The following is a 14,431-nucleotide window of genomic DNA, read 5'->3' as shown; positions in this document are numbered from 1 at the left end:
CCCCGCCAGTACCGGGCCCGCCTGGGAAGGCAGCAAGTCACTTTAAAGCCAGCAAGTGGCTATGAAGAAAGCTGGTGTCTTGGTGTAAGGTCTTGGGCCGAAGAGCAAATCTTCCTGAAAACAGCCAGCCCCGGGGTGAGCAGAGGGACCCTCTCTTTGGAGTCTATGTTTAACCAAGCCAAATGTCCTAAAACAGGCGTGGAAGGGGTACCGAGGTGGGTACCTGCATCTATGCAGCCTCTTTAATTTATCAAAATCCTTGCAGAATCACAGACCCAGACCTGGAGGCAGTGTTCACTCGGTTGCAGCCGGTGCCAAATGCAGCAAAATGGTAACTCCTTCTCCTCCATCCCCCCTCACTTAGACTTCCAAGGATCACAAAAGAATTTCTGACGTGCTCCAACATTGAACAAAGCAATCTCTGATCTTGGGGGGGAGGGAATCAGGTTCAGTTTAATATAGGCAACTGGCAAAGAGTCAAATTGCATCTTATTTTAGCCAAAGCAGTTCACCAGTCCTGAGGAGAGATGTGAATTCTCAGCTCCATTCAGATGCCTCATTATTCATTTCTCCTTATCTTGCTTTTAAAATCTTGCCAAGGCTGCACCCATCCCTATATCTCCAGGCATTTGAATACCACTCAAGAAGCATCTGAACCCTTTGACAGTAGGCCCGTTTTCAAGTCACCACGTAACCTCTCAGAAACCCCTGCAGATGACGGTGTGCTGACAAAGCGCATCTCACCTTGGAACGATGCTGCCTCTTACCTGTAGAGGTACCACTCCATCCACCATACCTGAAAGGATCTCTGGGACTGTCAGCCTGGTCTCACCAGGCAGGAAAATGCCCTTTTCTAAGGGATGTTTAAGCAGAGCTACTGTGTGTGACAAATAATATCATCTTTTGCTCTAGGCAGAGCCCAAGATTGAATCCTCAATCGGTTACTGACTACACAGTAGGGACTTCCTCAAACTACCGAGTCTAAAATGAAAGTGAATGGGAAAGAGGGTAAAACATACAGGTTGTGCAGCATAAAATTAGACTTTTCAAAAATCCCGCTTTTGTTTTCCTCCCAGATACGTTCCCCACCCAACTTCCTCATCTTCCATTCCCTCCCCACCCAAGTTTTCTGCAAAGATGCCTTTTGGAGATGCACCATACACTTGTTTTCTTCCGAGCTTCATTTCAGTCCCACTGAAGTCCATGTCAGTCCTGAAGAAGGATGTGAGAGGATCACAGCTGAGCCCCAGAGGAAGGACACTTAGGCTTCTGGCAGGGCATCATTTATAAAGTCAGAACAGATTTTTTTTATGCGCCGCTTGCAATTAGAGAAGCGGCCTGAGCGATGGATAACTCTTGCGCAGGTTTTCCACAGGGGCTGGTTTCACCCCAGGTAAGGGTTAGCCCCACTAGGAGAGACTGACAGCATCTTGTATGGCCTGGGAGAAGCACTATACAAGCCACAAGGATTAGGTTCTAAGCATATCATATAAGAGGACACTACGGTTTCCTGTATCATCTCCCACTTTTAGATCTGCTTATAAAAGTGATTATTGGTCATTCCCTTTGGCTTCAAAAATGGCCACCTGCAACTTTGGAGTACAGGACACGTTGAGAGTGAAATTTATTTCAGTTCCCTCTCTTTTACCAGCGGCTTTATGCATGGGCTGCAGGTTGGGGTGAGGAAAGTTGAAATTAAATTCAGATTGGCTAATGCAGAACCAAAGTGACTTTTTTAACCTTACAGACCTTTCTAAACCACAGCATTTTGCATGATCCTTGGAGACCGTGTGACACCAAAGCCCCTCTCTGAAGAGCTTGGCTGTGTTTCTCTTACGCCTTAGACAGAGCAGGCATCAGTGGCATTGATACATAATTTAGTCACCACCTCCAGGGTACGTTAAATTAACAAATTCCCTAATTTGCTAGGAATTCGCATAGATGAATTGATGATTAAATAGGTGAAGAACCCAAATGGAACAGTTTGTTGCTAATTTAAATGCCATCTATGTCTAGACCACTCTCCTTGTTACATTCTAATTGACCTCATTATTTCCAAAAACACTCTTATTGTCATTTCTTTCGCATTTAGATCGTTCTGTATGGGGGCTGGATATGGGAAAAAGGCTGTTCTGGTATATTCCAACAGCAAAGGATTTCAAGCAGCGACTTTGGATCGCAGCAGCAGCGACTGGTTACAAAGCTGCAGATCTTCACATAGACCCGGGGAGAAGATTGTGGGCTCCCTGTTTGAACTTTACCGCCGTACAACCGCATCCACTTTTACCCCGTCTTAAGAATGAACGCACCTCCAAAAAGGTCTTCTCGTTTTCAGCAAGGTCTTCTCGTTTTTCAATATTAGTGCTCAGACATTCGATCGAGTCACTGCCCTTTGACAAGCTAGCGCTTGTCAGCCCCACCGAGCTGGGCAACTGTTATAGCCCTGTGCACGCTTCGTCTCTTGTAAGGGCAGTGGAATGGCACTTCTTGTGGTGGGGAAAGCAAAACTGAAGTAGCGCACAGTTGCTGTAGGGAGCTCTTGTTATTGCTTGTAGGAGCAGGTACCCGCAGCGTTACCACATCTCAGCTGACATGAGGCAGCTTGTTCACTCACAGCAACCGGATCGTGCATCTGAGCCCTGCAGAGACCCGGGTTTCCCTCAAACAACAGCATTATCTTTCATTTATAGCAGCAATAACATCAGGTGTAGGACGAAGGAAAACGGAACGTTAAAACACATTTCTAGTCCTCTAGAACCTCTATTTTTAATATCAGGAAAAAACCCAGGCTGCCTGTAGATATTGTGGGTGTAGAATCCACCATGGTCACTGGTAAGCCGTTGCAGTGGTCCATCAGCTGCCCTAAAAACATGCTCTACCCATTCAGGCCAAACTGAAAAAATTTCACCCTCCAATTCCTGGTCCTGTTTCACCTGTTCACCAAAAGTTACGTACAATCATCGATGGATACAAAATGGCTGTAATCACGTTTAACTCTTCTAGACTGCTCTGGCAGATATCAACGTGCAGACCAACGCAGTCTCTCCGTTCCCAGAAACTGAGGTGAGGGAAGGAAAAGGACTTGCCCAGGATAGTACACAAAATCAGTGACGGTGCAAGTAGGAGAACCTAGATGACCTGGTTCAAGGATGGTCTCATCAGGCAGGAACATTTTAACCAAAGTTCAGGCTAACTTTAGCCTGTCCTTCACTGATTGTAGCTGAATTACCCCTGGCTCAGGTCTGGTGGCTGACAGAAGTGAATGAAGTTTAAGTTGCATAAAACCACATTTTGTTATCCCTGGTAGCTGCTGTGATTTTTCTCAGCTTGCTGTAGCTGGAGACGCGTCAGTCAGATGCCGTGCCAGATGTTTCCCACAAACTGTCACATAAATGAAATAGCTGGAGCGAGGTAGGAACGTACCCGATTGTCAATCGGCTGCCAGTGCCCGCTGACTGCGTTTGGCAAACTATGGGTCTGCTCTCCTTCCAGTCAACCTCAGAAGACCTGGCCAGCCAAGAGACCCAGAGCAGGTGGTGACAGCCACAATGACTGGGAGAAGACAATTTAAGTGGCCACCCTGGAATAGGCTGCCTCTTTCTCTCACTCTGAAAGGTTTGGGACCCCTTGGCGAGGGCTGGTCAGTGTGGGACTCTTTTAGTGGCAGTGCTGAAGGCCTGGGCAGAAGGGCATTTGCCCAACCATGGACAAGAAATGGCCCAAAGCTTGTTGGTGTGAAAGGTCCTGCTCCAAAAAACCTCCTGAAAACTTCCCCAGCAAAGTTTGTTTTCCAAATCTGGGGTGCCAGGAGGGTGTTTCCTTCAGATAGGATTACACCTGGATCTGGGGCTTTATAGGAGGTTTTCCGCTTACAGAGCACTGAATGTTTTCTGTTGCATCAAGCCATCAGAAATTTCTATCGTGTACTCATTTCTCAAATTAAGGGCATAAAAAGATGGTGCAGGCAGCCAAGTCTCACACAGATCCGGCGATGTACTGCCAAATCTTTACACATTGCCACTGACCGCTGCAACAGGCAGCCAAAAGCAGCTCTGTAAATCCAGCAATCTCCTCCAGAGCTGGTGCACGATGTCCAGATGCAGAACGTCCCACCTCCCCTGCGGACCACTGGCCAGAGGCTGCCCAGCCTGGCCCCTAGTCTCCTGTTCCCACCATGCGACACCGATAGCAGGGAAATGGGTCTTTTCCTTTCCTCAGGACAATCTCTCCGTTCCCACCCTTGAATCCTCCAATTCTTGTTGATTGCATCCAAGAAATAAACCCTTTATTACGGAATTTAGAGATAAAAATCACTGTAACAGCAGCTCTGTCCTTCCAGTGCTTTGCGCATTATTAGTCACTGCACCTTCGGATGTATCTTAGGAAGTTTGTGGTTTAGGAAATCAATCATCACCTGAAACAATATCCTACACAAACCCTCTAATTGCATCAGTGATCTCTCCTCTGCCCATCACAGACTCCCCTCCCTCTTCTGGTGCTTCGGGGAGCTCTTTGGTATTTTCCAGGTTTTCTATGTTAGTCCTCTGCTCATTTGCTATGATCAAATTACAGATAAATTCACGAGACATTTGCAGATAACTTTTTCTTTTTTTTTTTTTTCCTTATAGCATGATTTTTCATTTATGATTTTCCCAAAACATGGGAACGAAAATTCTTATGTGTGCACAGTATTTTTCTCTGAACAATATCTCTGCCTGCAATTAAAAAACCCTGATTCTGTACATTTTATAAATAAAGCCTCTGGACTTATATTTAGATTACAATGATCTCTTGGGCCTGAACTGCCTTTCCAGTCTCTATTTATGAAGCACACAACACAATAGTAACAACAAAAACAATGTCATCTAGTTGCATTCAGACAGTAAAGATCTATTATCAGCTATATCTGGATATCCTCCTCTCATCAGTGGCATATGAAAAAAAAAAAACTTCCATGACAATTTCTTACTAAAAAAATAAATTAGATTTTCAGCAAAGAGAAATATTTTGGGGAAATTTCAGTTTTACTCATTTTGTCGTTTTCATTGGAAAACTGGGCACCTAAAATCCCTTGCAAAAAGTTCTGTTCAAACAAAACTTAGAGTTTGGGCATGTTGAGGTAAAAAACCACAATTTTTTGTTTCAGCAGAAAGCTGCCAACAACAGAGGTTGTTTTTTAATTGAAATTCAAAAATTCCTCTTGCTATTCTTTTGTTCTTCAGCAAAAACTGCCGAACAACATTTTCTTGCCAACTCTAGTGCAAATAACCTCTCTTCTGGTTTTGACAACTTCCTTGGGATTATGTTACTCTATTTCAAGTTTTTCCTTGTTTTCTTTCCTCTACCTTAATGCCAGCGTTGGCACCAAAGCTTCCCTTAATGATGACATATGTTCCTCACTCATTCAGAATATGATCTAACGCTTTATATAGAGCATCTGTTTATTTATCTGTGGGACATGTGGCTAGAACATAAACTTGAACGAGCTGTGGGAAAGGCCAATTTTAAATATGAAAATAGACTAACATTGGTGTACTTACAGACACTCACAACTCCCTGATTTGATTATTAGTCACAGAAAATGCTTACACATTCTCATGACGATTAGTATAAACATTATTCTTTCCATTGGAAAAAAATATTTTCATAGCTGGGCAAATAAACTGACCCACAACTTGAAAATGAATGTCATTTCAAAATTGTCTTTGAAGGCATAATTCAGTAGCGGTGCTTAATATTCTCAGCTGTCATCGACCATGCAGTAATTAGTTTCAGTTCTAATGACTATTTATTTATATGAACAAGGTAGAAGCATTGCAAATATCATATGTATTTGACCACAGTTTATGATGATGATATTGTACGATTGCATGTATGTATTCGTTATTATTACATGAATATTTCATAGATCAGTGTAAAATGTAATTACACCCTACTATGTTTGCTTAATGTCAGTGTCAACAGTTTGATCGAGATTAGCATAAGATCAAATCATTTTCTCAAAGCAGACTCAAGTTTCTCATCTCTGGTATCAGGATCAAGATTTTGGGGACCATAAATCGCAGTAAGGTGCTCAGGGCACCTGACGTTTTCCGCAGCTTGAATCACTTGACTGAAAACTTTCCCTCAAGTCAAAGGCAAACGTAGGAGAGGGGGGAATAGCATGTTTAGTTTTCCTGAATGTTTAATCCTGGAATAATCAAATAGACAGAGCATTTAGTTATTGTGTGCGATGCAAAGATCTGCAGTCCATTTAAAGACACTTATCCATCGTTCTTGCTAGTTTCAGGAAGAGTCCTAAATACAAGAAATCTTTGTATCCTGCTGTCAGTAAGAATAAGATATTGTTTCCTTGCATGCTAACACCTAAACTTTTGTATCAGTTGTTTAAAAATCTCCCATTTGCCTGAAATGTTGGAAGTTCTCCGTAATCACAAATAGTCCCTAAAAATGAAAGACGAGAGGCAAAATTTGAAGCACTGCTTTCTATTTTTGTCAGTGTTTACTCTGTTCCCGTTGTTCACATGTCATACATGAAGCCATTTCAGTTTCCTCCATTGAGACAGTTTCTCTTGCAGTTTCAGTGTCTTTCTCACAAAGACGGCAGAGAAAACATGTTTTAAAAATAGGAAAATGTGATTGTGAAACCACAAACTTGTGTTTTGTACAGAGGAGAGGTGAAGATGGTCAGAAAGAAGTACTGCACAGAAGTCCCTTTAATTGAGTTTTGAATTGACAAAGCCTTACTAAAGATGAAACTCCTCACTTTTAGAGTCATACCAGCCTTGGTATCAGAACCTGTGTACTTTTGCGCGTGGGAGATGATTTCTCAATATTATTCAGCTACATAATTTCCCTTTTTTTCTTGTGATTCCCCATTTTCAGCTCCTTTCATTTGCTGGTAATGCTGCCCCAAATTGTCGATCATTTCTGAAATACGTTTGCTGAGGTCCTAAATCATGAAGCTTTCACTTGATTAATCCATCGGCGCTGCAATGCCATGGCAGCACTGAGGGACTCGGCTCAGGTCCATCTTTGGCTTCGTCTGTTTTGCTGTTGCTCAGGGTTTGGGGGTTTTTGTAATGATGATGGGATGGCGGGGAGTGTGAGATGTGAAAGAAACCCTCTCCATGGACAGGTTCACAGACGGCTTGCCTTTCTGAGCCTTTTAATTGTGAAGCGTGTGCTGACGTTTTCTACTAGTTGCTCTTGACAATCTCTGAATGATGTATATGGTTTTGCTTAAGACTTTAAGCAAAGTAAATTTTATGTTTACTTGCCTTCCTTGTGTGTAAGGCAGAACCTCATGTGTACTCCAAGGGGCACATTCCCACTGGTAAAAACTGGCTGTGCTGCTCCCAGTCCCATTCCCCTGAGCATTACAGACCCAGACCACGCATAGATTTCACGAGAGGCGGGTGGCAGAGGCGTGGGAAGGGCTTCAGAGGTTCAGAGTGCTGAGCAACCCCATGGAGGGGGTCAACTGTTGGTCAGAGATCTCTTTTGAGGCCTTGAGTGGAAGAACTGATGGATTTTTGTTGCTTTTAGGAATTTATTTGGTTTGGAAAAGTTCTGGAAAAGGAGCCAGGATTTGTCTTTGCCTAAAGGCCTTCTAAGTCATGTCGGCTCAAGAGGTTGAGATGGTTCCCAGGTGTTTGGACCGAAACCACCAGCCAAGGTGACGGTATGCACACAGTTCGTCACAACATGATGTGCACAGCACCTGGCACAGGCTTTGTAACACATCGAGTCATGCTAAGACAGTGCCCAGAGCAGTGTCTCTGCTGTTTCCCTCTAAAAGGCCACCAGCTACCAAAGCCTTGAAAGATGTTTGGCAGAGGGGTGACGAGAGCCACAAGCTTCTCAGGCGCTGCTGATTTTGGGGTTGTGTAGCACTCTGTGTTTCGTCTCACGTGGGCTATTTTTCCGGGTGTAACGGGTCGATTTCAGCACTTTGCTACCATGCTTCTACCAGCCGTTCCCCGAATCCCTGCGTAGCCAGCACCGTTGTAACTTCAGCTGCTAAGCCTTCAGCTCTTCCTGGGCTTAATCTTCCTACACTTTTCCCCGAATCAAATCGCAAAGGTCCGTCGTCATGAAGAGCAGTCCTTTTCTCATTGCGCTACTGCTTCTTCTGCGGCTGAATCTTTCCCTGATGCTTCCCCGGTGCTTTGCGTCTGAGGCACGACACAAAGGCATGCAATGCCATGTGCTCCCCCCTTATTATTATAGATTGATGTTGAAAGGAGTGCTGCACGTAAGATTTTAATCAAGAAACTGCAGCAAGTTTATGAGCAATATATATCTCTCTTAATTTGGCCAGCAATGAAAATAGGGTTGGCAGGGGGAAAAAAGCAAACTCCTCTCTCACCAATGTACTTTCCAACATGAGAAAAGGATTTTGAATAAAGTGGCAATATGGATGCATTTGAAACTGCGAAATGTGATTCTTAATTGCTCATGATTGTCTCTCCAACAACTGGTAGGTTAACCACGGCAGGCTGACAGCCTGTACTAACTGACAATCAATATTGTTGAAGTGCAGAACCTTTGCCTGCGAGACACAAAAACATTTCATTTTCAAACACTACAGGACATCTGCTTCTGGAAAGAAAAAGTTGCTTCTTCTCGGCAATATGCACCGACTTGTAACTTATTTTTTCTCCTTGCTCGGAGGAAACAAAAGTCTTCTTTATACCATATCCTTTCCACTAATCTGGCAGCAATCCAGTGTGGGTTTAAACAGATGTTCTGGAAAAAAATATGGCATATACAAATGAGATGGAATCCAGCAACTCAGTCATGGATTATTACAGATATAAAATATGAAGAGCTAAATTCTTCCCAGATACGCATTCTATAGAATATTTGGCACTAGATGTAAGAACAGCACACAAACAAATCATTAATACCCTCATTATAATAATTATTATATATTTAGCACAAAGACCCCAGGCTGGCTCAAACCCTTCACGTTAAATACTGTACAGATGCACATTCAGGCTGAGGAGTTTACATTCAAATGGCTGCATGCACCAAAGGCGTAGATATGTAAGTAACTTTACCAGTGCATGTTTACAGGATTAAACCCCACATGTGATTATATTATTGGCAACAACGGGCATTTCTTACTTTCCGTGCTGCAGCCTTTGAATAACTCACACAGCAATGAACGATTTGATGTCAAAAGGAAAGAATTTGAGTCTTGCTGCATGTAAGTCTACTAAGCCTTAGGGCTGCCACGGGGTTAGAAGCTCAGCGGCAGAAGTCATATGGACACACACTTCATACATACATATGACACACAAGGCAGTGAAACTGATAAAATCACCTTTTAAATGCTGAAATGCATCATACGGTCTCCTGATGCGAAGGGCAAACGCTTAAGCCCTGAGCTCCGCTAACCCTCCTGGGATGACCTGTAACAGCAGCTGGGAAGAAGAGCCGGTACCACGCGATGGGCCAACTGCGAGGTGGGAACGAGGGATGCTGCAACTTTGGGAAAGGCACAAAGAAAGAAATTGCTTTCAGCTTTTACTGTTACTGTAGAGAGAATATGGTCCGGTGGACAGAATAATACCTAAGGGCAAGTGTACCTGCATGGCCGTGGAGACCCTGGTCTTCCCCTGCCTATGGGTGAATCTTCGCCTCCCGTGTTCAGCCTGAGCTCCTGCTGGCTGGGAGTGCGCATACCATAACCTGCTTTTCTCCAAAGCTTTTATTTTTAACTTTTCCCGTTTTTCCACCTCCTTCACCTTATGTCATCTGAATTTGAAATGAATTTGCTTCAGGCAACTCTGGTGTCCTTTCCACAAAATGTGCTCTCCCAAAAAACAACCCCCCTTTTAAATAGCTCTGAGAATGTATAGCAACGAAGCCTGATACTTATGGAAATAAACTAAGAAATCAACCTTTTTGAGCATTCACAAAAGACATTTGATTACTTGATAAATAATTCTGTTTCCTATTGTTGTTATTGCTGAACAAAATAAAATGGAAGATGTTGGGGAGATGCCAGGGTGAGGAGTGGGAGGGATTCATTTGGCCCCGTTTTCCCGGCTGCTTTTCTTTTCAGTCTCTAACTTCTCATCATTTCACCAACTTCAGAAAAGTTACAGGGAAATGCAAGTACAGCAAACTCTAGCTTTCCTACCCCCGTACTTTTTGAAACGAGAGCTTCCTTGATGGGTTGCAATGGAGAAATAATGAGAAAATGTAAATGGGGAAGATAAAGAATTGGGCAGGTTTCTTTTTGCCCTGGAGCCAAGGTGAAACACTAAACATCAGAAATTTGTGAAATCCGAGGACAGCAGAAAATCACCATCTAAGAAGTATCCCAAACACAACCGGAAAAGCATTTGAAACGCCATGAAAGAAAAACAACCTGAAATTTTCTTTCCAGGAGTATACGACGAATCTGTTCTTTCCTTTCCCCACTGCCGCCTGTTGCTGCTACAGGTATTTTTTGCCCGACTGCTGCAAAGGGCCGGGTTTGATGTGAGAGCAGTGCTGCTCACTGCTGCTGCCCTGTGCCGGGGCCAGATGTTCTGGCGCTGGGAAAGCAGAGGTGCCGGCACTGCCCTGTGCCGGGGCCAGATGTTCTGGCGCTGGGAAAGCAGAGGTGCTGCTCACTGCCCTGTGCCGGGGCCAGATGTTCTGGCGCTGGGAAAGCAGAGGTGGCGGCACTGCCCTGTGCCGGGGCCAGATGTTCTGGCGCTGGGAAAGCAGAGGTGGCGGCACTGCCCTGTGCCAGGGCCAGATGTTCTGGCGCTGGGAAAGCAGAGGTGCTGCTCACTGCCCTGTGCCGGGGCCAGATGTTCTGGCGCTGGGAAAGCAGAGGTGCCGGCACTGCCCTGTGCCGGAGCCAGATGTTCTGGCGCTGGGAAAGCAGAGGTGGCGGCACTGCCCTGTGCCGGGGCCAGATGTTCTGGCGCTGGGAAAGCAGAGGTGGCGGCACTGCCCTGTGCCAGGGCCAGATGTTCTGGCGCTGGGAAAGCAGAGGTGCTGCTCACTGCCCTGTGCCGGGGCCAGATGTTCTGGCGCTGGGAAAGCAGAGGTGCCGGCACTGCCCTGTGCCGGAGCCAGATGTTCTGGCGCTGGGAAAGCAGAGGTGCCGGCACTGCCCTTTGCCGGGGCCAGATGTTCTGGCGCTGGGAAAGCAGAGGTGGCGGCACTGCCCTGTGCCAGGGCCAGATGTTCTGGCGCTGGGAAAGCAGAGGTGCCGGCACTGCCCTGTGCCGGGGCCAGATGTTCTGGCGCTGGGAAAGCAGAGGTGCCGGCACTGCCCTGTGCCGGGGCCAGATGTTCTGGCGCTGGGAAAGCAGAGGTGCCGGCACTGCCCTGTGCCGGGGCCAGATGTTCTGGCGCTGGGAAAGCAGAGGTGCCGGCACTGCCCTGTGCCGGGGCCAGATGTTCTGGCGCTGGGAAAGCAGAGGTGCTGCTCACTGCCCTGTGCCGGGGCCAGATGTTCTGGCGCTGGGAAAGCAGAGGTGGCGGCACTGCCCTGTGCCGGGGCCAGATGTTCTGGCGCTGGGAAAGCAGAGGTGGCGGCACTGCCCTGTGCCAGGGCCAGATGTTCTGGCGCTGGGAAAGCAGAGGTGCCGGCACTGCCCTGTGCCGGGGCCAGATGTTCTGGCGCTGGGAAAGCAGAGGTGCCGGCACTGCCCTGTGCCGGAGCCAGATGTTCTGGCGCTGGGAAAGCAGAGGTGGCGGCACTGCCCTGTGCCGGGGCCAGATGTTCTGGCGCTGGGAAAGCAGAGGTGGCGGCACTGCCCTGTGCCGGGGCCAGATGTTCTGGCGCTGGGAAAGCAGAGGTGCTGCTCACTGCCCTGTGCCGGGGCCAGATGTTCTGGCGCTGGGAAAGCAGAGGTGCCGGCACTGCCCTGTGCCGGAGCCAGATGTTCTGGCGCTGGGAAAGCAGAGGTGGCGGCACTGCCCTGTGCCGGGGCCAGATGTTCTGGCGCTGGGAAAGCAGAGGTGGCGGCACTGCCCTGTGCCGGGGCCAGATGTTCTGGCGCTGGGAAAGCAGAGGTGCCGGCACTGCCCTGTGCCGGGGCCAGATGTTCTGGCGCTGGGAAAGCAGAGGTGCTGCTCACTGCCCTGTGCCAGGGCCAGATGTTCTGGCGCTGGGAAAGCAGAGGTGCTGCTCACTGCCCTGTGCCGGGGCCAGATGTTCTGGCGCTGGGAAAGCAGAGGTGCCGGCACTGCCCTGTGCCGGAGCCAGATGTTCTGGCGCTGGGAAAGCAGAGGTGCCGGCACTGCCCTGTGCCGGAGCCAGATGTTCTGGCGCTGGGAAAGCAGAGGTGGCGGCACTGCCCTGTGCCGGGGCCAGATGTTCTGGCGCTGGGAAAGCAGAGGTGGCGGCACTGCCCTGTGCCGGGGCCAGATGTTCTGGCGCTGGGAAAGCAGAGGTGCCGGCACTGCCCTGTGCCGGGGCCAGATGTTCTGGCGCTGGGAAAGCAGAGGTGCCGGCACTGCCCTGTGCCGGGGCCAGATGTTCTGGCGCTGGGAAAGCAGAGGTGGCGGCACTGCCCTGTGCCGGGGCCAGATGTTCTGGCGCTGGGAAAGCAGAGGTGCCGGCACTGCCCTGTGCCGGGACCAGATGTTCTGGCGCTGGGAAAGCAGAGGTGCCGGCACTGCCCTGTGCCGGGACCAGATGTTCTGGCGCTGGGAAAGCAGAGGTGCCGGCACTGCCCTTTGCCGGGGCCAGATGTTCTGGCGCTGGGAAAGCAGAGGTGCCGGCACTGCCCTTTGCCGGGGCCAGATGTTCTGGCGCTGGGAAAGCAGAGGTGCCGGCACTGCCCTGTGCCGGGACCAGATGTTCTGGCGCTGGGAAAGCAGCGGTGCCGGCACTGCCCTGTGCCGGGGCCAGATGTTCTGGCGCTGGGAAAGCAGAGGTGCCGGCACTGCCCTGTGCCGGAGCCAGATGTTCTGGCGCTGGGAAAGCAGAGGTGCCGGCACTGCCCTGTGCCGGGGCCAGATGTTCTGGCGCTGGGAAAGCAGAGGTGCCGGCACTGCCCTGTGCCGGGGCCAGATGTTCTGGCGCTGGGAAAGCAGAGGTGCCGGCACTGCCCTGTGCCGGGGCCAGATGTTCTGGCGCTGGGAAAGCAGAGGTGCCGGCACTGCCCTGTGCCGGGGCCAGATGTTCTGGCGCTGGGAAAGCAGAGGTGCCGGCACTGCCCTGTGCCGGGGCCAGATGTTCTGGCGCTGGGAAAGCAGAGGTGCCGGCACTGCCCTGTGCCGGAGCCAGATGTTCTGGCGCTAGGAAAGCAGAGGTGCCGGCACTGCCCTTTGCCGGGGCCAGATGTTCTGGCGCTGGGAAAGCAGAGGTGCCGGCACTGCCCTTTGCCGGGGCCAGATGTTCTGGCGCTGGGAAAGCAGAGGTGGCGGCACTGCCCTGTGCCAGGGCCAGATGTTCTGGCGCTGGGAAAGCAGAGGTGCTGGCACTGCCCTGTGCCGGAGCCAGATGTTCTGGCGCTGGGAAAGCAGAGGTGCCGGCACTGCCCTGTGCCGGAGCCAGATGTTCTGGCGCTGGGAAAGCAGAGGTGCCGGCACTGCCCTTTGCCGGGGCCAGATGTTCTGGCGCTGGGAAAGCAGAGGTGCCGGCACTGCCCTGTGCCGGGGCCAGATGTTCTGGCGCTGGGAAAGCAGCGGTGCCGGCACTGCCCTGTGCCGGGGCCAGATGTTCTGGCGCTGGGAAAGCAGAGGTGCCGGCACTGCCCTGTGCCGGAGCCAGATGTTCTGGCGCTGGGAAAGCAGAGGTGCCGGCACTGCCCCTGCCAGCCCGTGCCACTGCACGCACCTTCCCCAATACACCCAACCGCGCAGACCCACCCAGCATCCACAGGCACTTTATGCCTCTGCAGAACTGCTGGTGAGCAGCCACAGGGACATGGCTTCATTATACGTTCTCGTGCAATTTTAACAGTTTTAACTGCAGAAAAAGGAGCTGAACTGAACCTGTGGGGTGACTGCTGCAAACTGACTGGTTCTGGTTACAAACTCAAGAAACCGAGTGAAATAAAGCGCAAAGCTTAGTGTATCCTCTCTAAGCCAGTGAGCAAGTCAGGCTTAGTGGGTTATTTGATGATACTTGACTCTACTTCTGTATGAATAACATCTGCAAATATGCCGAGTCTCTTTGGAATTGTTTTTGGTTTAAAAGAATTTGTTATTTAGAGCATTTCAATCAGTCACTCCCTGGCTTGCTGTTTTGGCTGGTCACAGCGTCACGTTTGAGCGTTTCCATCTCCTGCCTCAAGAAACATCATTCTCATAATAATCAGGTGTTTGTTATAGAAGCCTCCAAAGACAACAGGAAAGAGCCCTGATACTATAAGCCTACTGCTGGGGGTTAGAAAAAAGGATGATGCTAAAGCAGGGAAAGAAGACAAAATTAAATGAAGGAAAAGATCCAATTTCCAAAACTCCG

This window comes from Vanellus vanellus (assembly GCF_965231255.1).
Source record: "Vanellus vanellus genome assembly, chromosome: 6".
In the NCBI taxonomy this organism is placed as follows: domain Eukaryota; kingdom Metazoa; phylum Chordata; class Aves; order Charadriiformes; family Charadriidae; genus Vanellus; species Vanellus vanellus.
This window is presented reverse-complemented; position numbering follows the sequence as displayed.